At 37.9% G+C, this 23,583-nt stretch overlaps 1 protein-coding gene across 1 annotated transcript in view; it reads left to right on the top strand.

Annotated features, from left to right (window-relative positions):
- Positions 1 to 18,707, top strand: part of LOC134736053 (lanC-like protein 3) — a 276,852-nt gene extending 258,145 nt beyond the window's left edge. The window contains exon 5 of the mRNA XM_063635235.1: positions 18,559 to 18,707. The gene's annotated coding sequence lies outside the window, so the exon portion shown is untranslated. The remainder of the gene's footprint in view (positions 1 to 18,558) is intronic.
- The last annotated feature ends 4,876 nt before the right edge of the window (positions 18,708 to 23,583 follow it).

Below are 23,583 nucleotides of genomic sequence, written 5' to 3'. Positions count from 1 at the left end.
CATGTACCACCTTCCATGTCCTTCCCTTTTTAGATTGTATCCTCTGGCCTGCATTATCTGCAGAATACTCTTATAGCCTGGATACTCCTTCTACCTGTGCAGCTCCTGCCATGCACATCCTAGGTGAGGTAAAATTATATAAATATATAAAATATATAAATATATAAAATATATAAATATAAAAAATATATAAATATATAAGAAATATAAAATAAATATAAAATATATAATTATAAATATATGTAAAATTACTTTTATAATTATAATTATATATAATGATATATATTATTTTACCTCACCTAGGATGCACCCTTCACCTATATAATTTTTGTTTTATTATAAATTGATAATTGATAATTTTATATATTTATGGGGTACAAAGTGATGTTATAATTTATAAATATAATGTGAAATAATTGAATCAAGCTTTTAAATATATCTATCACCTGAAATACTTATTTTTTTTTTGATGAGAATATTTGAAATTTACTCTAACAATTTTGAAATATACAAGAGGCTATTATTAACTATATACACCATGCTGGGCAATAGATCTCAAAAAAAGGTACCCTTGTTTACTTAGACTTTACACCTGTTGACCATCACCTCCTCAATTTCCGCAATTTCCAACCTCTGCAACCACCATTCTTCACTCTGCTTCTATGAATTTAATTGTTTTAGAGTCCACATTTGAGTGAGAATATGCTATATTTGTCATTCTGTTCCTGGTTTATTTTACTTAGCATGCTGTTCTCTAATTCCATCCATGTTGTTTCAAATACTACAATTTCCTTCTAGTTTAAGGCTGAAGAGCATTTCATTGTGTATGTGTACCATCATATGCCACATAAAGGTGTTTTGGTCAATGGTGGACCATATATAGGGCAGTGGTTGCGTAAAATTATAATGGAGCTGAAAAATTTCTATTGCCTAGTGATGTTGTGGTGGCCCTCATAACATTGTAGTGCAACGTTACCTTTTCTATATATAGATATGTTTAGATACACAAATACCATTGTATTACAATTACCTACAATATTCAGTATAGTAACATGCTGTACATGTATGTAGCCTAGGAGAAATAGGCTACACCATATAGCCTGGGTGTGTGGCAGGCTATACCATCTAGGTCTGTGTAAGTATGCTCTATGATATGGTAGCATAACAACAAAATCACCTAACAACACATTTCTCAGAATGTACCTCTATCATTCAGTGACACATGTGTGCACCACATTTTCCTTATCCATTCATCTGTTGATAGACCCTTAAGTTGCTTCCATAATTTGACTGTTTTGAATAGGGCTGCAGTAAACATGGGAGTTTAGCTATCTCTTTGACAAACTGATTTCAAATCATTTGGGTTAATATCTAGAAGTAAGATTGTTGGGTCATATTGTAATTCAATTTTTAGCTTTTATTTAAGAACCTCCATATGATTTTCCATAATGACTGTACTAATTAACATTCCTACCTAGTGTTCAAGTGTTTCCTTTATTCCACATCCTCGCCAACACTTGTTACCTTTCATCATTTTGATAATAACCATTCTGACAGGTATGAGCCATATATCATTGTGGTTACTTTTAATTTCCCTAATGATCAGTGATTCTGAGCATTTTTAAATATATCTGTTGCTCATTTATATGTCTTCTTTTAAGAAATGTCTGTTCAGGTTCTTTGTCCATTTTTTAATTTTTTTTTTGCTACAAAGTTGTTTGTGTTTCTTATACATTTTGAATATTAACCCCTTATCAAATGCATGGTTTCAAATATTTTCTCCCATTTTGTTGGGAGATAAATTTTTATTAATTGTATTCTGTGCTGCACAGAACTATTTCAGTTTGATGTATTACCATTTGTCTATTTTTGCTTTTGTTGTCTGCACATTTGGGGTAAAATCCAAAAAATCATTGTCCAGATCAATGTCATGTAGTGTTTCTCTTTTGTTTTCTTCTAGTTGTTTCACAGTTTCTGATCTCACATTTGAATCTTTAATCAATATTGAATTAATTTGGGGGCATGTTGTGATATAAGGGTCCAATTTCATTCTTCTGCTGATGAACTTCCTATCAGACCATACTTAGACTGGCTGCACTGTCTACTTACACATCTCTTGCTAATTCCTTCTGTAGGTAGAGTGCTTTCCCCACTCATGTTCTTCTTGATGCCTGCTGCCCTAAGCTTGATGTTCCTTCCACTCATGCACTTCACATTGAAAGGTACATTAGACCAAATGTGCCTTCTACATGAGAACCTCCTGCAGTGTCTTACTCTAGGCTGTATTCATCCTCCAACACATCATTATTTATGAAGTCCTTTACAGGATGATTGAATCTTACATTGATGCCACTCCCTTATCCCTCCCTTAGGATGGCTGCATTCTGCATGCATGTACCATAGCCTTCCATGGTCTGGGTCCTACCACCACCCATGCAACACCTGCCATTTCTTCCTCTAAGCTTACTGCACCTTCTGTCTATGCACATGCTGCCAAAACATCCACTAAGATGGATACTACCTACACCCATGCACTTCCTGCAGGATTCTCCTGTAGGATAACTGTGACCTCCATTCATGCACATCTTCCTAGTTCTCCTCTAGACTGGAAGTTCCATGACCCATGCACTTCCTGACCAGTCATCCCCAAAGCTAGTTTCATGTTGAACCAAGCACCTTCTTCAAGGTCCTTCCTGACAAGGAGGATCAAACTTTGGGCTTGGCATAGTTTAGTCTGGCTTGACTAAAACAAGTAGGCCTCAAACTTTATGTGAACTTATCACACTGTAATTTGTTTGCTCCATCTCAGACAGACCCACCTCTCATGTTCTTCAAAACAAGCAGTATTCCTTGCCTAGATTTTTATGTTATTGCAAGCTTTGACACAATTTACTAAGTTTCAATAACTTCTCCAGAGATTTTACCACTGCCTTCCCCTTTTTACAGCTACCTATACCATGGTATCTGCATATAACAGCTTTTTTTGTTCACCCCTTTCTGAGATGTTTTTGCCTTAGACTTTCAGAATGTTTTCATTGTAATATCCTCCCTTAATAAAGTCTTTCGAAACTAATATCTGGGATAGCTTTTTAAAAATCTCTTACCATATGTTGACATTACTCAGAGTGTTGACTGACCCTTGGACCTTACTGTTTTTACTCAGGTATTGATACCATCTTCAAGGACCCTTTGTGTCTTTTTCTGGCTAGGTAAATCAGGATTCATGGTGGTGAATGGTAACTCCTTATCCCATTCTCAGATATTTGTGTTTTAGCTGAGGAAGCAGTTGACTTTATTTTTCTTTTATTTATGTACTCTGTTTTTCTGTATTCTACTTCTGTGTTTCTGAGTGGGGTTTATGACCCTGACTCTATCTTGAAAAAAATCATGCATTTATTTAATATCCCATTGCTTTTCTTAGGGGGATTAGTGTCCCTGAGTCTCTCCTTGGAAATTATACCTTGGGTTTAAATGCCTTTAGGCCTGACAGGTGATCATTTCATTATCCTGAGAAACCTTTAAACTAACTGATATCCTTCAGACTCTTCCCACACAGGGCTCATACACTGTCACTACAGTTCTAATTCCACCTAATTTCTTCCAAAATACTACAGTTTTTCTAAAGACAACATTGAATTTGAACCACCACTTTGGGGATCTTGGGGTATCACTAAACTTGTTCACTTGCTAGGGGATACTGAGTCCTGCATATCCAATATCTCATCCAAGCAATGGTCTGCTTATCTTGTCTAGTATGAAGAGGCAGAAAAACTTATCTCCCACAAAATCTTTCAGAAGCCATTACTTTTATCAAAAGTCATCTCCCTTACCCAAAGCCTTCTAAGACTATCCCTTTCTATCACACCCTCCACCTTTACTCTCCCCTTTTATTAACTACATTTGACCTAACCTTTAGTTCTCTTTAATCCTTTCTTTTGTCTTCCTTAAATATTCCTACCTCCACCACCTTTGCCAGTCTTTGCTCCCTCATCCCATTGAGGGCTCTCAGGGAACTCAAGGACTCCAAGAACAACCAATTGAGACTATATTATTTTTACATTATGGCATTCTTTTGAATGTATTGACATCGTTAAATATTCTCTGGATCCCTGGAGAAATTGAGAGTAATTTTCCAATTAGTTAAGAGTATTCCTTGGGGCTTTCTCACCAGGGCTTTTAAAATCTACTGGTCAGTCTCCTTGTGGGTACGGGAGATGCTGGCATTTGGTTTGAAAGGGCTAGATGAGTCATCATAAATTATGACATTCAGATGAATTTAAAAATAGCATAACTTCTTTACACAAAGCCAAGAAATTTGATGGCAATGTTTTTGATTCTATCCACTTGACTTTCACTTCCAAATTTGGTCAGAAATACAAACAACAAGACAAATTTATCTCCAACTTTAAACATAAATTAAAAAATAATCTAGAAGGATTTTTCTGGTCTCATCATTTACCATATAGTTCCAGCTTCGTTAACAGTCTTAAATCTCTAACAGAAATCAGACAAAAGCATTACATAAACTGGCACAGATACCCTCTTTGAGATTCGTGCTCTGACTCAATATCATAAGGTTGCCATACTTGAAAAATCTAAATCAACTCAATGTAATCTCAGGGCTTATCAATTTAAACAACCAGAAGGAAAGGGCTCTAATACTTCTATCCCAGTTTCTTTCTGAAACTCACTGTCAATAAAGATATTTTAAATATTTTTTGAAAATGATCAGTAGATTAGAGATTGTTCAGCCTTAAAATGAAAGGGGAAACAAGAGATTAATTTTTTTCCCCAAAGATATCTCTCTGAAGGAAAAAGCCCTGTATGTCCACAGATACCCTTATACAGAGGGTGAAATTATACTTTATTGTAATGGGCACACAATCACCTTCTTAGTTCACACACAGACTCCTTACTCCATCATAAATGTCTCACTCTTTCCTATTACCCTTCCTTGAGTACACCCTTCCTTGAGTAAGGTTTATGTGACAGGATTACACAACTTGTTAAACAAGTTGCCACTCTTCCAACCACTAGACAAATCACTCAGGTGTCTGTACTTACAACACTGCTTTCTCCTTTGCTCAAATACACCAGTAATCCTCTTGCAGAGAGACTTTGTGGAACATTCACATAAACTCTTTCACTGAAAGTCTCACTTTAGAAATCCTCTATTTTTTCCTAATACACCTTTGCCCTTTCTCAACTTTTACAGACTATCCTGCTTTCTTTTTACCCCTTAAGGCTTCTAATATCCTCTAATAATTCAAAATAACTAAAATGCTTTCTTATAGCCCTGAAGCCCTTAGGAGCTCTAGACCCACTTATACTAGACAAATACTGGAAGCAGAATCCTCAAACATTAAAACTGTCACTTCCCACTCCCAAGATTGCTACAATACTTCTTAAATTCAGGGGTCACATTTGGATTTCAGCCCATCATCCAGAAACTCACAGTCAATGGACTACTCATACCAATTTCTACATTCCAGAACACTTCTATGCTCCCTGTAAAAAACAGAAAAGAATATAAGTTATTCCAAGATTTATAGAAATTCTACAAGTTTATTAAACCTCAATTCCCTTTGGTTCCCAGCCCTATCACTATCCTAGCAAATAAACCTCTGGACAAAACTCATTGTTTGGTAATACACCTATGCTCTCCATTTGTCATTATCTACCTCCATTCTGACTCTCAGTATAAGTTTACTTTTACTGAGAAAAATCAATAGTACACTTGGAGGGGCGGTTCCAAGATGCCCGAATAGGAACAGATCCAGTCTACAGCTCCCAGCATGAGCGACGCAGAAGACGGGTGATTTCTGCATTTCCAACTGAGGTACCAGGTTCATCTCACTGGGGCTTGTTGGACAGTGGGTGCAGGACAGTGGGTGCAGCGCACCGAGCATGAGCTGAAGCAGGGCAAGGCATCGCCTCACCCGGGAAGCACAAGGGGTCAGGGAATTCCCTTTCATAGCCAAGCAAAGCTGTGACAGACAGCACCTGGAAAATCGGGTCACTCCCACCCTAATACTGCACTTTTCCAATGGTCTTAGCAAATGGCACACCAGGAGATTATATCCCGTGCCTGGCTCAGAGGGTCCCACGCCCACGGACCCTCGATCATTGCTAGGACAGCAGTCTGAAATCGAACTGCAAGGTGGTAGCGAGGCTGGGGGAGGGGTGCCCGCCATTGCCGAGGCCTGAGTAGGTAAACAAAGTGGCTGGGAAGCTCGAACTGGGTGGAGACCACCACAGCTCAAGGAGGCCTGCCTGCCTCTGTAGACTCCACCACTGGGGGAAGGGCATAGCTAAACAAAAGGCAGCGGAAACCTCTCCAGACTTAAATGTCCCTGTCTGACAGCTTTGAAGAGAGTAGTGGTTCTCCCAGCATGGTGTTTGAGATCTGAGAACGGACAGACTGCCTCCTCCAGTGGGTCCCTGACCCCCGAGTAGCCTAACTGGGAGGCACCCCCCAGTAGGGGCAGACTGACACCTCACATGGCCGGGTACCCCTCTGAGACGAAACCTCCAGAGGGAAGATCAGACAGCAACATTTGCTGTTCAGCAATATTTGCTGTTCTGCAGCCTTTGCTGCTGACACCCAGGCAAACAGGGTCTGGAGTGGACCTCCAGCAAACTCCAACAGACCTGCAACTGAGGGTCCTCACTGTTAGAAGGAAAACTAACAAACAGAAAGGACATCCACACCAAAATCCCATCTGTACATCACCATCATCAAAGACCAAAAGTAGATAAAACCACAAAGATGGGGAAAAAACAGAACAGAAAAACTGAAAATTCTAAAAATCAGAGCGCCTCTCCTCTGCCAAAGGAACACAGCTCCTCACCAGCAATGGAACAAAGCTGGATGGAGAATGACTTTGATGAGTTGAGAGAAGAAGGCTTCAGACGATCAAAATTCTCCGAGCTAAAGGAGGAAGTTCGAACACATGGCAAAGAAGTTAAAAATGCTGAAAAAAAGATTAGACGAATGGCTAACTAGAATAACCAATACAGAGAAGTCCTTAAAGGATCTGATGGAACTGAAAACCATGGCACGAGAACTACGTGACACACAAGCTTCAGTAGCCAATTCGATCAACTGGAAGAAAGGGTATGAGTGATTGAAGATCAAATGAATGAAATGAAGTGAGAAGAGAAGTTTAGAGAAAAAAAGAATGAAAAGAAATGAACAAAACCTCCAAGAAATATGGGAATATGTTAAAAGACCAAATCTACGTCTCATTGGTGTACCTGAAAGTGACAGGGAGAATGGAACCAAGTTAGAAAATACTCTGCAGGATATTATCCAGGAGAACTTCCCCAATCTAGCAAGGCAGGCCAACATTCAAATTCAGGAAATACACAGAACACCACAAAGATACTCCTCGAGAAGAGCAACTCCAAGACACATAATTGTCAGATTCACCAAAGTTGAAATGAAGGAAAAAATGTTAAGGGCAGCCAAAGAGAAAGGTCGGGTTACCCACAAAGGGAAGCCCATCAGACTAACAGCTGATCTCTCGGCAGAAACTCTACAAGCCAGAAGAGAGTGGGGGCCAATATTCAACATTCTTAAAGAAAAGAATTTTCAAACGAGAATTTCATATCCAGCTAAACTAAGTTTCATAAGTGAAGGAGAAATAAAATAGTTTACAGACAAGCAGAAGCTGAGAGATTTTGTCACCACCAGGCCTGCCCTAAAAGAGCTCCTGAAGGAAGTACTCAACATGGGAAGGAACAACTTGTACCAGCCACTGCAAAAACATGCCAAATTGTAAAGACCATTGAGGCTAGGAAGAAGCTGCATCAACTAACAAGCAAAATAACCAGCTAACATCATGACAGGATCAAATTCACACATAACAATATTAACCTTAAATGTAAATGGACTAAATGCTCCAATTCAAAGACACAGACTGGCAAATTGGATAAAGAGTCAAGACCCATCAGTGTGCTGTATTCAGGAAACCCATCTCACGTGCAGAGACACACATAGGCTCAAAATAAAGGGATGGAGGAAGATCTACCAAGCAAAAGGAAAACAAAAAAAGGCAGGAGTTGCAATCCTAGTCTCTGATAAAACAGACTTTAAACCAACAAAAATCAAAAGACACAAAGAAGGCCATTACATAATGGCAACGGGATCAATTCAACAAGAAGAGCTAACTATCCTAAATATATATGCACCCAATACAGGAGCACTCAGATTCATAAAGCAAGTCCTTAGAGACCTAAAAGGAGACTTAGACTCCCACACAATAATAATGGGAGACTTTAACACCCCACTGTCAACATTAGACAGATCAATGAGACAGAAAGTTAACAAGGATACTCAGGAATTGAATTCGGCTCTGCACCAAGCGGACCTAATAGACATCTGCAGAACTCTCCACCCCAAATCAACAGAATATACATTCTTCTCAGCACCACACTGCACCTATTCCAAAGTTGACCACATAGTTGGAAGTAAAACTCTCCTCAGCAAATGTAAAAGAACAGAAATTATAACAAACTGTCTCTCAGACCACAGTGCAATCAAACTAGAACTCAGGATTAAGAAACTCACTCAAAACTGCTCAACTACATGGAAACTGAACAACCTGCTCCTGAATGACTACTGGGTACATAACGAAATGAAGGCAGAAATAAAGATGTTCTTTGAAACCAACGAGAACAAAGACAAAACATACCAGAATCTCTGGGACACATTCAAAGCAGTGTGTAGAGGGAAATTTATAGCACTAAATGCCCACAAGAGAAAGCAGGAAAGATCTAAAATTGACACCCTAACATCACAATTAAAAGAACTAGAGAAGCAAGAGAAAACAAATTCAAAAACTAGCAGAAGGCAAGAAATCACTAAGATCAGAGCAGAACTGAAGGAGATAGAGACACAAACAACCCTTCAAAAAATCAATGAATCCAGGAGCTGGTTTTTTGAAAAGATCAACAAAATTGATAGACCACTAGCAAGACTAATAAAGAAGAAAAGAGAGAAGAATCAAATAGACGCAATAAAAAATGATAAAGGGGATATCACCACCGATCCCACAGAACTACAAACTACCATCAGAGAATACTATAAACACCTCTATGCAAATAAACTAGAAAATCTAGAAGAAATGGATAAATTCCTTGACACATACCCCCTCCCAAGACTAAACCAGGAAGAAGTTGAATCTCTGAATAGACCAATAACAGGCTCTGAAATTGAGGCAATCATTAATAGCTTACCAACCAAAAAGAGTCCAGGACCTGATGGATTCACAGCCGAATTCTACCAGAGGTACAAGGAGGAACTGGTACCATTCCTTCTGAAACTATTCCAATCAATAGAAAAAGAGGGAATCCTCCCTAACTCATTTTATGAGGCCAGCATCATCCTGATACCAAAGCCTGGCAGAGACACAACAAAAAAAGAGAATTTTAGACCAATATCCCTGATGAACATCAATGCAAAAATCCTCAATAAAATACTGGCAAACCGAATCCAGCAGCACATCAAAAAGCTTATCCACCATGATCAAGTGGGCTTCATCCCTGGGATGCAAGGCTGGTTCAACATACGCAAATCAATAAACGTAATCCAGCATATAAACAGAACCAAAGACAAAAACCATATGATTATCTCAATAGACGCAGAAAAGGCCTTCGACAAAATTCAACAGCCCTTCATGCTAGAAACTGTCAATAAATTAGGTATTGATGGGACATATCTCAAAAACATAAGCACTATTTATGACAAACCCACAGCCAATATCATACTGAATGGACAAAAACTGGAAGCATTCCCTTTGAAAACTGGCACAAGACAAGGATGCTCTCTCTCACCACTCCTATTCAACATAGTGTTGGAAGTTCTGGCCAGGGCAATCAGGCAGGAGAAAGAAATAAAGGGTATTCAATTAGGAAAAGAGGAAGTCAAATTGTCCCTGTTTGCAGATGACATGATTGTATATCTGGAAAACCCCATTGTCTCAGCCCAAAATCTCCTTAAGCTGATAAGCAACCTGTGATTAAAGGTGGTACTGTTCTTAAACATCCATCGACATTTGTATGGGCTGCATAGTAATCCAGGGATAAATGTGCCTTAATTTATTGTACATACTCTCCATTCTTGGAAAACGATGTCTAGTTTCTATTAATATAAATATGCTGTGATGTACTGGCTTGAAATTTAATATTCAGATACTTATTTTTAGTCATTGCTACAAAAAGTTTGCATACTTAGTACCCAAAGCAGAAAAGCAAATGTAAGAAAATTAGCACCTAAATTCCCACACACTCATAGACAATTACTGAAAATGTTTAACTATATATTGGCAGAATAGCTATTTATACATGTTTTAAGTTTTTGTTTCGTTTATGAAAATAGAATTATTTATCCATACATATTGTTTTTTAATCCGTGTTTTGGATTATACACTTTACAAAAGATCATACTTTCCATGTCAAATAATACATTTTCACAAGGTCATTTTGTAACTAGAAATATTCCATTTATAGAGGAAGCGTATATTTTCAAACATTCTTATATTTCCAACATTTATGTCGTCTCCAAATTTTCACTCTCTAACACATTACTGTGACACATACCCTTCTTGCGAAAATGTGTTCATATTCTCATTTGGTTCTTGTCGTGGATAAATTCCCAGAAGTTAAAATTCTTCATATAAGGCAATACAGTATGTAAATCTTGGATAAAAATATTGGTTAGCTGTTCTCCTAAAACTCACTGTTTTAACAATTTTGGCAAAATGCAATGGGCTGTTTAGTAGGATGGATGAGAAACTGAAAACAGTATGGTGATTCCTTAAAGAAGCAAAATTAGAACTACCATTCAACTCAGCAATCCCACTACTAGGTATCTCCTCAAAGAAAAAGAATACATTATATGAAAAAAACACATGCACACACGTTTATAGCAGCACAATTCATAATTTCAAAGATATGGAACCAACATAAGTGCCCATCAACCAATGAGTGGATAAAGAAAATGTGGTTTATATACATCATGGAATACTACTCAACTATACAAAGGAACAAAATAATGTCTTTTGCATCAAATTGGATGGAGTTGGAGGACGTTATTATTATTATTATTATTGAGGCGGGGTCTTGCTCTATCGCCCAGGCTGGAGTGTAGTGGTGCAATCTCGGCTCACTGCAACCTCCGGGAGGCCATTATTATAAGTGAAATAATTCATGAATGGAAAGACAAATGTTGTATGTTTTCACTTTTAAGTGGGAGCTAAGCTATGAAGATGCAAAGGCATAAGAGTAATATAATGGACTTTGGGGACTCAAGGGAGACGATTGAGAGGAGGCTGAGGGATAAAAGACTACATAATTAACTGCAATGTATACTGCTTGGGTGATGCATGCACTGAATTCTCAGAAATCACCACTAAAGAACTTATCTATATTACCAAAACCCACCTGTACCCCCCAAACTATTGAATTTTTAAAAAATCAATCAAACAAACAAAAGAAATTGCAAAGAACACAAAATAGAATGGAATAGTATTTGGAATGTTAAATAATATGAAATGGAAACGATTTGAAATGTAATGAAGAACGGCATAAAATGGAGACTGGTTACAGTGGAAACTAGAAAGAAATAAGGAATAGAATATGGATTTTAACAGGCTATGAAATGGAAAATTGAATACAATAGAAATTGAATGGAATACAATGGGAAAATGGAATGGAAAGGGGAATGAAAATATATTGAATGGTGTATGGAATAAAAGAAAAGATGCAATGTTATATGAGAAGAGGAAGAAAATGGAATATAGAGTGAAATAAAATTTTAAAGAAAACTGAAAATAGAAGAAAAATATAAAATGGAACAAAAAATGCAATGGCATGAAATAAATGGACTATAAAACATGCACTATAGATTTAGAAATAGCATGATGGAATATAACAGAATGGAATTTGGAGTGAAATCCTGTATAGTATACAAGGCTTTGAAAGATGGAATAGAAATGAAATAAAAATGGAATAGAATGGAATATGGAAAAGAAAATACTGATGGATTAAAGGATGGACTAAAATGAAAAATAAATTGGGTGTGGTGGTGGTGTGTAGCTGTAGTCCCAGCTTCTTGGGAGGCTGAAGTGGGAGGACTGCTTGAGCCCGGGAGTTCAAGGTTGCAGTGAGCAGTGATTGCACCACTGCACTCCAGCGAGGACGACAGAGCAAGACCATGTCTCTAAAAACAAACAAACAAGTAAAATAAAGAACAAATTAGTAGAATCTATTCCAGTCATTTACTGCTCCATAGCTTGGTGTTGTGGATCAATAACCATTTTATTATGCTCATGGATTCAGTATGTTTGGAATTCAGACAGAGCAGAGTGGAGATGGGTTATCTCTTCTCCATTACATCTGAGTTCTTAACTGGTAAAATTTGAATGACTTTGAAATTATGAGAACAGCCGTCAGTGATGACGCCTAGAATTTGGCCAGATAATCTGGAATGGGGAAAACTTGCTCTGTTGAGGAATAGATTGGGGAAGAGAATGGGAATCCATGGTTCAATTCTGACTGTGTTTATCACTACAGCTTGCATAGTTATCATAGTCATTTAGGGGTACAAACCCCAATTTATAAACTTTCCATTAATTCTAGAGGTTACTTTTCACCAGTTTCATACATCCAGTATTCCTCTGGGGGTCATTTCTGGTTACTCTCTCAGAGTTTTTCGAAATCTCTCTGGGCCTTAGTAATGATCCTTGACTTATTGACTAAAATGACCCATCTAGCCTAGGCCCCATTTAAAGGAATGAACACACACACACACACACACACACACACAAACATAATAATCTCTCTTTCACTTACGGATTTGGCTGACTTCTAAGATTTTCAACTAAGGAAGTCCCTCTCTTTAACTCCATTGATGTGTCTTCATTTCTCTCTTCTTTCTCTTTCCCACTGCTCCTGTTTAGACAGTATATATGTATGTATGTGTTCATAAGAAGAGAAAATTCCGGAAGGGTGGATTTTTTGACTCTTCATAATTTATTTTCTGAATGTTTTCAAAGGTTATACATTACTCTTACATTCAGAAAAATACAGCTATTTGCCCTTTGGAAAAATTAAATTTTGATGCTAGGTTTTACACTGTTGTAAGCAACCAGACTGTCTCATCTACTACTAGATGGGGTTTTAAATTCATATCACATTGCCAGATGGGAATTTGACAACACATATTTAAAGCCATAAACATGAAATACATTTGACACTACAATACCTCTTCTAGGCATTAATTCTAAAGAAACACTCACATATACTGCCAAAGTTATATGTTCAAAGGTGATTATTATAGTGTCATTTATTTTTAAAAGTCTGAAATGACCTCATTTTCCAACAAGGCACTGAATGTCCATAAAATAAATTTATGCAACTTTCATATGATGTTTATGAAGAACTTCTAATGCCATGGGAAAATAGCTGTAATATCAGAGCTGTTTGTCTAATATCATACCAATCAAAACATAATTACAGTATACACTCAACAATATTTATTTACTTATCTACCTACCTACCTACTTATGGATCTATCCATTTATTGTAATTGGTAACAAACCACAACAAACTCTGTGGCTTACAACAACAGAAATTTATTCTCTCAACCCTGAAGGCCAGAAGTACAAATTCAGTACTACTCAGCCAAAATCAAAGTATTAGGCAGGCCTGCACTTCTTCTGGAGGCTCTAGGGGAGAATCTGTTCCTTGCTGCTGCCAGCTTCTGATGGCTGCAGGCCTTCCTTGGCTCATTGTTATATCACCACAATCCTTACTTCCACCTTCATTATCACTTTCTCCTCTGTGCATTTGTATCAAATCTCTCTCTGCCTCTCTTTTATAACGACACATGTTATTGCATTTAAGGCTGTCCCAGAAAATACAGAATAATCTCCCCACCTCAAGATATTTGTCTTAATGACATCTGCAAAGTCTTCTTTGCCATATAAAGTAGCATTAACAAGTTCCATTTATTAGAATGTAAATAGTTTTTGAGGGATCATTATTCAACTAACCACACTACATATCTATCTACCTATATAGCTTTTTACATATATTCAAATCTCATTCACTATAGAGCCATGGTTCTCAACCAAGGACATTTTGCACACACCTTCCAGACATTTGGAAATGCCTAGAGACATTTTTGGTTGTCCTAATTGGTGGGAGTGGAGGTGCTACTGCCATCTAGTGTGTAGAGGTCAGGGACGTGGCAAAACTCTCTTAATTCCAGTAATAGACTTCTACCACACAAAATTATCTGTCTGATCAGTAATGCTCATACCATGTCAAGGTTGATAAACTCTGCCATAGGGAAGATAGGCAATCCAGAAAAGTTTATAACATGATTTAGATCACAAGCAACCCTGCCAGTGATTGAAAACTATGATTAAACATTTAATATGGCATCAGGGTGAAGTCACAGAAGATGGCAGAGTAGAGAACTCCAAAATCCATCCCTCCACAAGCAAAGAGTAAGTTCACAAAAACTGTCAGAATCAAGTGTTTTTGAACTCTGGAATTTAATGATAAACTTACAGCAACCAGGTAGTGTTTAATGAATAAACAGACTCTTAATTCTGATAGGAGATCTTTGTGGCATTATATTCACCTGTCTACCATTCCCCATTCCCTAGCTAGGCAGTGGTTATGTGTATGGCAAATTGCATTCTTGGTTCAGCTTGCTAGTGTCAGAGGGTAAAGGGTGAACTTTGTTTTTAAATAATTGTGTTGTGTATTTTGGCCTATCTTGTGTTCTCTTAGAGAAGGAAAAGCTCAAGGGCTTGTGTTTGTTTTAGCCGCTTCCAAACTCTCAGGGCTGGAGTACCCTCCCAGGCAGCATTTGCCAAAAATATTTAAAGACAGATACTGTCTCCAAGTATCTAAGTATCTGAGTGAGCAGATAGTGGAATGGGGTTGCAGCATACTGTAGATAGGTCACTTGTCCATCCTGGAAGAGATAAGAGAACCTCAGGCCCAAGGAGACAGAGACATCCTAGATTGGGCTGCTTGTGACTGGGTCTATTTTGCTAATATGACTGGCACCCTGGTGTCTCTGTGCTAGAATTACAGTCTTGGGTTCCGGCAGATAAAGAGTTTTCCAGGCCATATTTCTTGCTGTGACTGGGTCCCCTTAAACCTGTTCCTCTCTTGTCACCTCCCACCCCACCTTTCCCTGTGTATGCAGGCAAGGAGAGTCTGGCACATAGGAACAAAATGTCCTATTGGATTAGGCTGCATGTTGTGACTTGATCCCTTTCTCAGTTCTGCTCATGGGGAGGAGAATTTCAGCCCTGCAGGGACAAAAAGGTTTCTCATGTGCTGCGGATTGCTGTGACTAAGTCCCCTTTTCATCTTTATTAGGTCAGTCTCAGTCTTTCTAGATGAGGATATGCAGAGATGCCGGCAACAGCAAGCCGATGGGAGGCCACATTAGAAGGTACACTGATTGAGGGTGCAGCCAGCTTCAAGTGGACATGTTGGAGTAGGCATATAGCTAGATAGGAACAAGTTAGGGGAGCCCCTGAATAAAGGAGATTTGGAAAAGCTTACACCCCAAAGGCCACCCAAAACAAGCATGCTAGACTTGAGCAGCGAGGAGGGCGAATACCTACACAGGAAGGAATGCCCCTTATTAAGCCCACTAATTGCTCACTCTGCAGTTAACCTGTCAGAATGCAGCTAGCTACATGCTGATAAGGGGAAAGAAGGCACAGGAGAAATTCCTAAGAGATATGCAGAAACAATACGTATAGATTTGACCACTATACAATCTTCCTGGGATGGCAGCAATGAGCAGTGCAGCCATTAGGTAGAATTCCTATCCAGCACCCGGCCCACGCATGTGCACCAACTAATCAATAGTTAAGAAAGCATTCCAGAAGGCTGGGATGGGAACTATGCAGGGAAAAGGCAGTGACTTAAGGCAGAAGTGGAAAAACTAGACAAACAAAAAAGGCAGAAACTTAAGACAGAGGTGGGAACTTCAAGAAAAAATCTGACATTATAAAAACCCAATGTAGAACTCCCTGGCTGCTGCTGGCCCATTCTCTTTCAGCAGCCTGCTCTGCCTCATCTTTCCAAGTGTTCTGTCCCTTTAAATAAACTCTCTGCTCTCTATTTTCCTTCAAAAAATTTCCTTTTTCTGGATAAATTGCCTCTTAGCAGAATTCTTTCTCTCAAGTACGACTAAGAACTGGGGATTCTTGCACTTCCCAGTAACAGACATAGTAGTATGTCTTTGGCACCATTTGCTTTGCGCTGGGAAAGCCAGAGCTCATGCCATGCAAAGGCCATTTTGATGTGTTTCTCTTGAGGGTAATTTGTCAAACACTGTGTAAGGTCTAGATATGGGGGGGAAATAAAATGAAAGAAAATAAGGGTAGTTTGGGTGAAAGGACAGCTAGGAGGAATAGAAGGAGTTGGCCCTGAAACAAATCTAGGAGCTTTAAGGTAAATCTAAATGTACAGGATTCCCTCAAATCCTGCTATGGCGGAAGAGCTACAGAGTTTTTCTTGCTGAGCAGCATTTTGGATGATTTGGTGTGCCATGCCCTAGAGCACTGCATATTCTCTGACATCTCCTAGATAAATTAAAGTCAGATAAGAGAGTGGTAGGGTCTGGGGTCAAAGTAATCAAAATAATCTACCAGTCATGAAAGACTCAAGGCATGCCAGAACCAATGGCAGCTTTACGTAAATGCCTACATCCCAGTCTCACAAGACAGGGCTTATCAATCCTATTTCATTGCTAAAGATTCTAAGGCTCAGTGGGGTTGGCAATATTCCCAAGTTCACAAGGCTAGAACGTGGCAGGGTTGGGACTACTAGACCCCTGATCAGAATTTGTTTAGAGTTCACTCTGTTTCACTTCTCCCAGTCAGAGGCAGACTTTTTGTCTTTTAATTAAGTTCTCTTACTACTTTAAAATACCTCTTAGGTGATAAAAAGAATGACATTGTGGCTAAAGAACTAAAAAGTGGGTGTCGAAAATTAGAATAAAACACAATTTGGGGATTGCCTATTGGCTTCATTTACCCAGGATCCTGCTGCATTTAGTCCCAGGGTTCTGTGGGAGCTCACTGTGCCCATGGGCCAACATTTTTATCTATCTCCAGCTGTTTCCTACAACACACTTCCCCTGGGTCTTACTCAGTTTATTCTCCTGCCCAATTCTGGGACTTGACCTGCTGACCATATCTTTACCATCTCCTCTTTCGGTAGCTACACCCTATTGTCAGTGGAACAGATAGCCAAGAATCACCTGCTCTCCCCTCTACAGAGTATTCCAATTCCGTGTAAATATCTCCCGGCTAGATCTTCATCATGGAATCCCTCTGATAGCAAAAATCCTTTCTATGTAAAGTTCACTTTAGACAGTGAAGTTTAGACATGTGGTCATCCTCCATAAACATCTTCACCACACTCTGAAGGTGTTTTCCAAATAGGCTGGTTAGTAGAATATGAATTGTCACATAACCTACTGTTATGTTTTTTTTTTAGGATATAACTCTGAAGTTAGAAGAGGATTTTATGAAACACTCTAATATTGGCTGTAGGGTTTTAATAGGGTGTTTTATTTGAAACTGACCATGTATATACTTATGAGTGAGCATACTTAGGTGGAAAAAATCAAAACCTCATCCATAAATGATAGACGAGGAAAGACCATGGAAATAACCGTGTAAGGCAAACATCTAGGGAAGCTGAATTCTTAATAATCCCTAAATGCATTTCTAAGAGTTAGAAAATGTTTTCTTGGCAGACATGCTAGCTTTGATTTTGAAAGGAAAAATAATTCACCGTACTTTCGTTTCCTCTTGTCTCTGTGTACTTTTCCCAGAGAAAATTTCTTGTTTTCAGTGTGCTTAATGGTACCTGTACAGGTGCTCAAACATGTTAGTCAGGTGGTATTTCTCCTTTCTTTTGGTGCAAAATTACTTTCTTAACTTGGGACTACGAATGTAATTATGCACCAAAATAAAGGAGAAAATTCTCAGCTTACTGAGATTGTAGATGTTATTGCAAAGGGCAGTAGAGAAAAGCACTATTGAGTGAAGAAGAGTAGACATTTCCTACAAATATTTTCAGGGTCCTTTTGAAAATTAAATGCACTCCTGTATTTAAAAGCACCTATCATATTTTAGGCTGTTGAAAAAGTTGGTGAATTCTAAGACACATTTACACTTCCAAGAAACTTCTGCAACAAAGAAATAGAGTTATTGTAATAACAAACTATATGATAGTTACTCTTTATTGAGAACATACTATTTAGCAATTTCTTGGAGAGTCTGCAAAAGCTTGTCCACATCTGACCCTTCTCTAGTTTCTAGGTTTATTGAGTGCATTACCAAGCACACTCGTAACTAGAAAGAATCATGTGAGAAGGCCTTTCCACTGAAATAAAAACAAAAACGTGTTTGTCAGTTTCAGGCTTTGTTAGTTCTAGGCCAGTGTATTTGAGAATCAGTTTGACTCTTCCATGCTTGACTCTTCCATGCTTTGTCCTTTATTCAGCATCAAACATGGAGAGCCCGTGTTGAGATGGTGGAACTACAAGATGAAAGCAGCCTGAATCTCTGGTTCAACTGATAGCAGAGAGCCTATGCCAACCCATGTCTGTTTTTTTGTGTGCAAAATAAATAAATATTTATTGTTATAAGCCATTCAGATTTCAAATTTTCTGTTTCATCAGCTAGGAGAAACTATATGACTGATCCCCAGCTACCATTTCTGTTGTTAGGTTTATTTAAATATTTTAATTATAAAAATAATATTACAAAGATTCTTTCTCAAAAAAATCTAACAATACAGATAAACCACATTCCACAGTGTTTCTTCAAAATTCAACACTTTTAAACACATAACCACTATTAACAGTCTGATGTTTAAACTGATCCTAGTTGTTTTAACCTATATAAATGTGTTTAATAAACATATATTATGATTTTATGTGTGTATATATATAAATATAAATATTTAAAGTATACAATATGGCCAAGTGCAGTGGCTCACGCCTGTAATCCCAGCACTTTGGGAGCCTGAGGTGGAGGGGTCACGAGGTCAGGAGTTTGAGACCAGCCTGGCCAACATGGTGAAACCCTGTGTCTACTAAAACTGCAAAAATTAGCTTGGCATGGTGGTGTGCGCCTGTAGTCCCAGCTACTCAGGAGGCTGAGGCAGGAGAATTGCTTGAACCCGGGAAGTGGAGGTTGCAGTGAGCTGAGATGGGGCCATTGCACTTCAGCCTGGGTGACAGAGCAAGACTCTTTCTCAAAAATAAAATAAAATAAATAAAATAAAATAAAATAAAGTAAAAAAGTATACAATGTGACATTTTGATAAACATGTATAATAAAATGATTCCTGTAGTCAGGCAAATTAATGTATTCCACCTCACGTGTTTACCATTTTGTGTGTGGTAAGAGCACTAAAAATCTACTCTTGCCAAATTTCCATTATACAATAAAATATTATTGACTATAGTCATCATCCTGTACATTACATCTCTAGATTTATTCATCCCACATAACTGCAACTTTGTACTGTTTAACCTACATTTCCCCAGTCCTCTCACTGCAATATTTTAAAACACACAACGAGAAGTGATGTACCTATTCTTCTCCCATTTGCCTTTAATAAGTATTATAAATTAACTAATAGTAAATGACATAAATTTTTGATTTAATTAATAAATTAACCTTTTGACTAATGAATGAATGAATGAATGATTTTTCCATAACAAGGTTATGGTTATACAGATTTACTTTTGTATTACTATTGGGATTCCAATGTGTGTGCCATGATTTAACCGTTTTTCCACTGATGAACACATAATTGTTTCCCAATTTATATTGTAATAAATGGAACTAAATAAACATTTTTAACACAAATTCTTTGGAAAATGAGTATGTTTTCTTAAAAACATAGTAGAGCAGAAACTTGGTTAAAATGGAAACCGGTGTAATTATTTTAAATTTTTATAAATATTGCCAAAATATTATCTCCAAAATGTCATACAAACTTATATTCTCACAAATTATTTTATATTAATACTCTATACTCTCACAGATATTTTGTCAATTTTAAAATTTTGATCAAACTTATAAATATATACATTACAGAGTAATCTAATTAATATTTTCTTATTTTCTAAATAGGTTGAACAGAAAATTTGCTTTTCTAGACTACAATCTCCATTTATTCACCAAACACAAATGTAGATGTTGCTGTGAAAATATTCACGATAGTTAATTTTATGTGTCAACTTGTCTGGGTCATAGTGTCCAGATATGTGGTCAAAGATTCTTCCGGATATTTCAGAGGATGTTTTTGATGTTAATAACATTTAAATAGATGGACTTTGAGTACATAGTCTCATTTAAATAGATGTACTTTGAGTACAGTAGATTGCCCTCTGTAATGTGGGCGGGCCTCGTCCAACCAGCTAAAGGCCTAAACAGAACAAAAGACTGACCTCTCTAAAGCAAGTGGGAACTCCTCTACCAGCAGATGGCCTTGGGATTGGAACAACACTGACTCTTCCTCTGGTTTCCAGCCTACCAGCCCACTCTGAAGATTTTGAACTTGCCAGCCTCCATAATCTCGAGAGAGTTCCTTAAAGCAAACGTCTTTCTGTGTGTATATATATAATATTTGGTGGAATCTGATTCAGTCAGTTGAAAAACCATAAAAACAGATTTCTAGAGATACATGGCTTATTAAAAATTTAAAATAAATAAATTATTACACACTATTAAAGAACATAAATCACATAATCTTATCAATAGATGCAGGAAACACTTTTGAAAATTGAACACCTATAATAATAAAAACTGTTAGAAAAGTGGGAATAGAGCAAAACTTCTTCAAGTTGATACAATGCATCTATAAATAATATACAGATCACATTATACTTAACAGCGAAAGACTGAATGCTTCCCCTTTGACATTGAGAACAAGGTAGTGCTGGAAGTTATAGCCAGTGAAGTAGGACAGGAAAAGAAAATAAAAGGCACATAGATCATACAGAAAAAATAAAATGACTCTTGTTTGCAGATGACATGATTGTCTTCACATAAAAGCCCAAGAATATATAGAAAAAGTAAGAAACCCCTTTGAACTAATTAGTGAGTTTAATAAGGTCACAGGACACAACATAAACATACAAAACACAATAGTATTTCTATATGCTAGCAAGAACAAGTGGATGCCGGTATTAAAAATGTAATAATACCATTTACAAGCACTTAAAAATGAGATAGTGTAACTTTGACAAAGAATTTACAGGACTTGGATATTTAAAACAACAGATGGCCAGGGGCAGTGGCTCACACCTATAAAACTTTGGTGGAATGTTGGGAAGGCATGATTGGTTTTGAAATGTGAAGGCATGAGATTTGGAGGGGCCATGGGCAGAATGATATGGTTTGACTGTGTCCCCACCCCAATCTCAACTTGAATTGTATCTCCCAGAATTCCCAAGTGTTGTGGGAGGGACCCAGGGGGAGGTAATTGAATCATGGGGGCCTGCCTTTCCCATGCTGTTCTAACTATAGTGAGTGAGTCTCACGAGATCTGATGGGTTTATTAGCGGTTTCTGCTTTTGCTTCTTCCTCATTTTTCTCTTGCCACTGTCATGTAAGAAGTGCCTTTTGCCTCCCGCCATGGTTCTGAGGCGTCCCCAGCCATGTGGAACTGTAAGTCCAATTAAGCCTCTTTTTCTTCCCAGTCTCGGGTATGTCCTTATCAGTAGTCTGAAAACGGACTGATACACAAAGACAGTGATAAAATAACACATTTTTCCTTTCCTTTCTTTTCCTTTCTCTTTCCCTTCCCTTCCTTTCCTTTCGTTTCCATTTCCTTTTCCTTTTCCAGACAGAGTCTTGCTCTGTCACCCAGGCTGGAGTGCAGTGGTGCAATCTTGGCTCACTGCAACCCCCGCCCCTCAGGCTCAAGCAATTCTCTTGCTTCAACCTCCCCAGTAGTTGGGGTTACAGGCACGTACCACCATGTCTTGCTAAGTTTTGCATTTTTCGTAGAGATGGGGTTTTGCCATGTTGGCCAGGCTGGTCTAGATCTCCTGGCTTCAAGTGATCTGCCCACTTCAGACTCTCAAAATGCTGGGTTTACAAGCATGGGCCACCACGCCTGACCAACATTTTTTACTTAAGAGACATTCATATGAAGAAGATAAAATAGTCACAAGGGATAGTGACTATTTTATCTTAGTAGACACCATAGATCGTCATCAGTCTTTCAATTCAAATGATGTTTTGAATATACTACTACCAGAAGTGTTTTCTGATTCTAAAATTGCAGGCAAATTTGGATGTGTCAGGGTAAAACCTACTGCAATAATTAGAAAAATAGTTCATTTATGGAGATTATTGAAGATCCAAATAATAGATTTAAATCACTTGTGATAAAAGATCTGAGCCTTTTTACAGGATAGCTACAGATTGAAGTCATGAGGATGCACAAAACAACTTTTCCTTTGCTTGTGCAATAGTTTTCTCATAAAAAATGCTTGCTTATAAAGCTATTGTGAATGAAATCCCTTCCAATGAAACTTCAGAAACAGAAGCTTTTGTAGTGACTATTTTTGATTTAGGAGTGAACAAGAAAAACATACTGCTTTTGGCAGAGATAATCCAAGTAAAAATTTTGGTGGATATTTTCATGTAGGTACAATGTTTATTCAAAGTTGAAACAGAGGCAGGGAGCGGTGGCTCACGCCTGTAATCCCAGCACTTTGGGAGGCCGAGGCGGGTGGATCATGAGGTCAGGAGATCGAGACCATCCTGGCTAACATGGTGAAACCCCATCTCTACTAAAAACACACACAAAAAAATTAGCTGGGCATGGTGGCGGGTGCCTGTAGTCCCAGCTACTGGGGAGGCTGAGGCAGGAGAATGGTGTGAACCCAGAAGGCGGAGCTTGCAGTGAGCTGAGATCGCTGCCACTGCACTCCAGCCTGGGCAACAGAGCGAGACTCCATCTCAAAAAAAACCACAGAGTTGAAACAGAACACAAATGAGTCTACAGAAAATAGCTGTACTTTCCATATTCTGCAAAAAAAAATATAGTATCTGATATTCATTCTCTTGACTCTGAAGTAATTGTCATAAAATTGTTCTCTTTGGCATTTACTGTCTTAATTTATCAAAACATTTTTGTGATTTTGTTAGTAGCTAGTATTTTTTAATTCTCTTATTCAAGACAATATTGGCTCTCTCTAACAAATACAGTTCAACTGAAAGATTTTTCAGCTTTTTTGGAAGCATTGAAATTATACTTAAATTCCAAAGTAAAGGCTCCCCAAATTGTTTTTGACTTTTTAAATGGCCCATTGAGTGAAGCCTACTTATTTCTTGTTCATAGTTTTGAATGTTTCTTTTTCGATAGGATTTTGCAAAGTGAAAAAATAGCAATGTTATTGAAGTGCTTCATTGCTTAAAGGAAGTTATTGAATATATGGGCAAAGAACATGAATGAACACTTCTCAAAAGAAGACATACACATGACAAACAATCATATGAA

Source organism: Symphalangus syndactylus, chromosome X (genome assembly GCF_028878055.3).
Source record: "Symphalangus syndactylus isolate Jambi chromosome X, NHGRI_mSymSyn1-v2.1_pri, whole genome shotgun sequence".
Taxonomy (NCBI): domain Eukaryota; kingdom Metazoa; phylum Chordata; class Mammalia; order Primates; family Hylobatidae; genus Symphalangus; species Symphalangus syndactylus.
The sequence above is the reverse complement of the archived record's forward strand: the minus strand, read 5'-3'. Positions and strand labels throughout refer to the sequence as shown.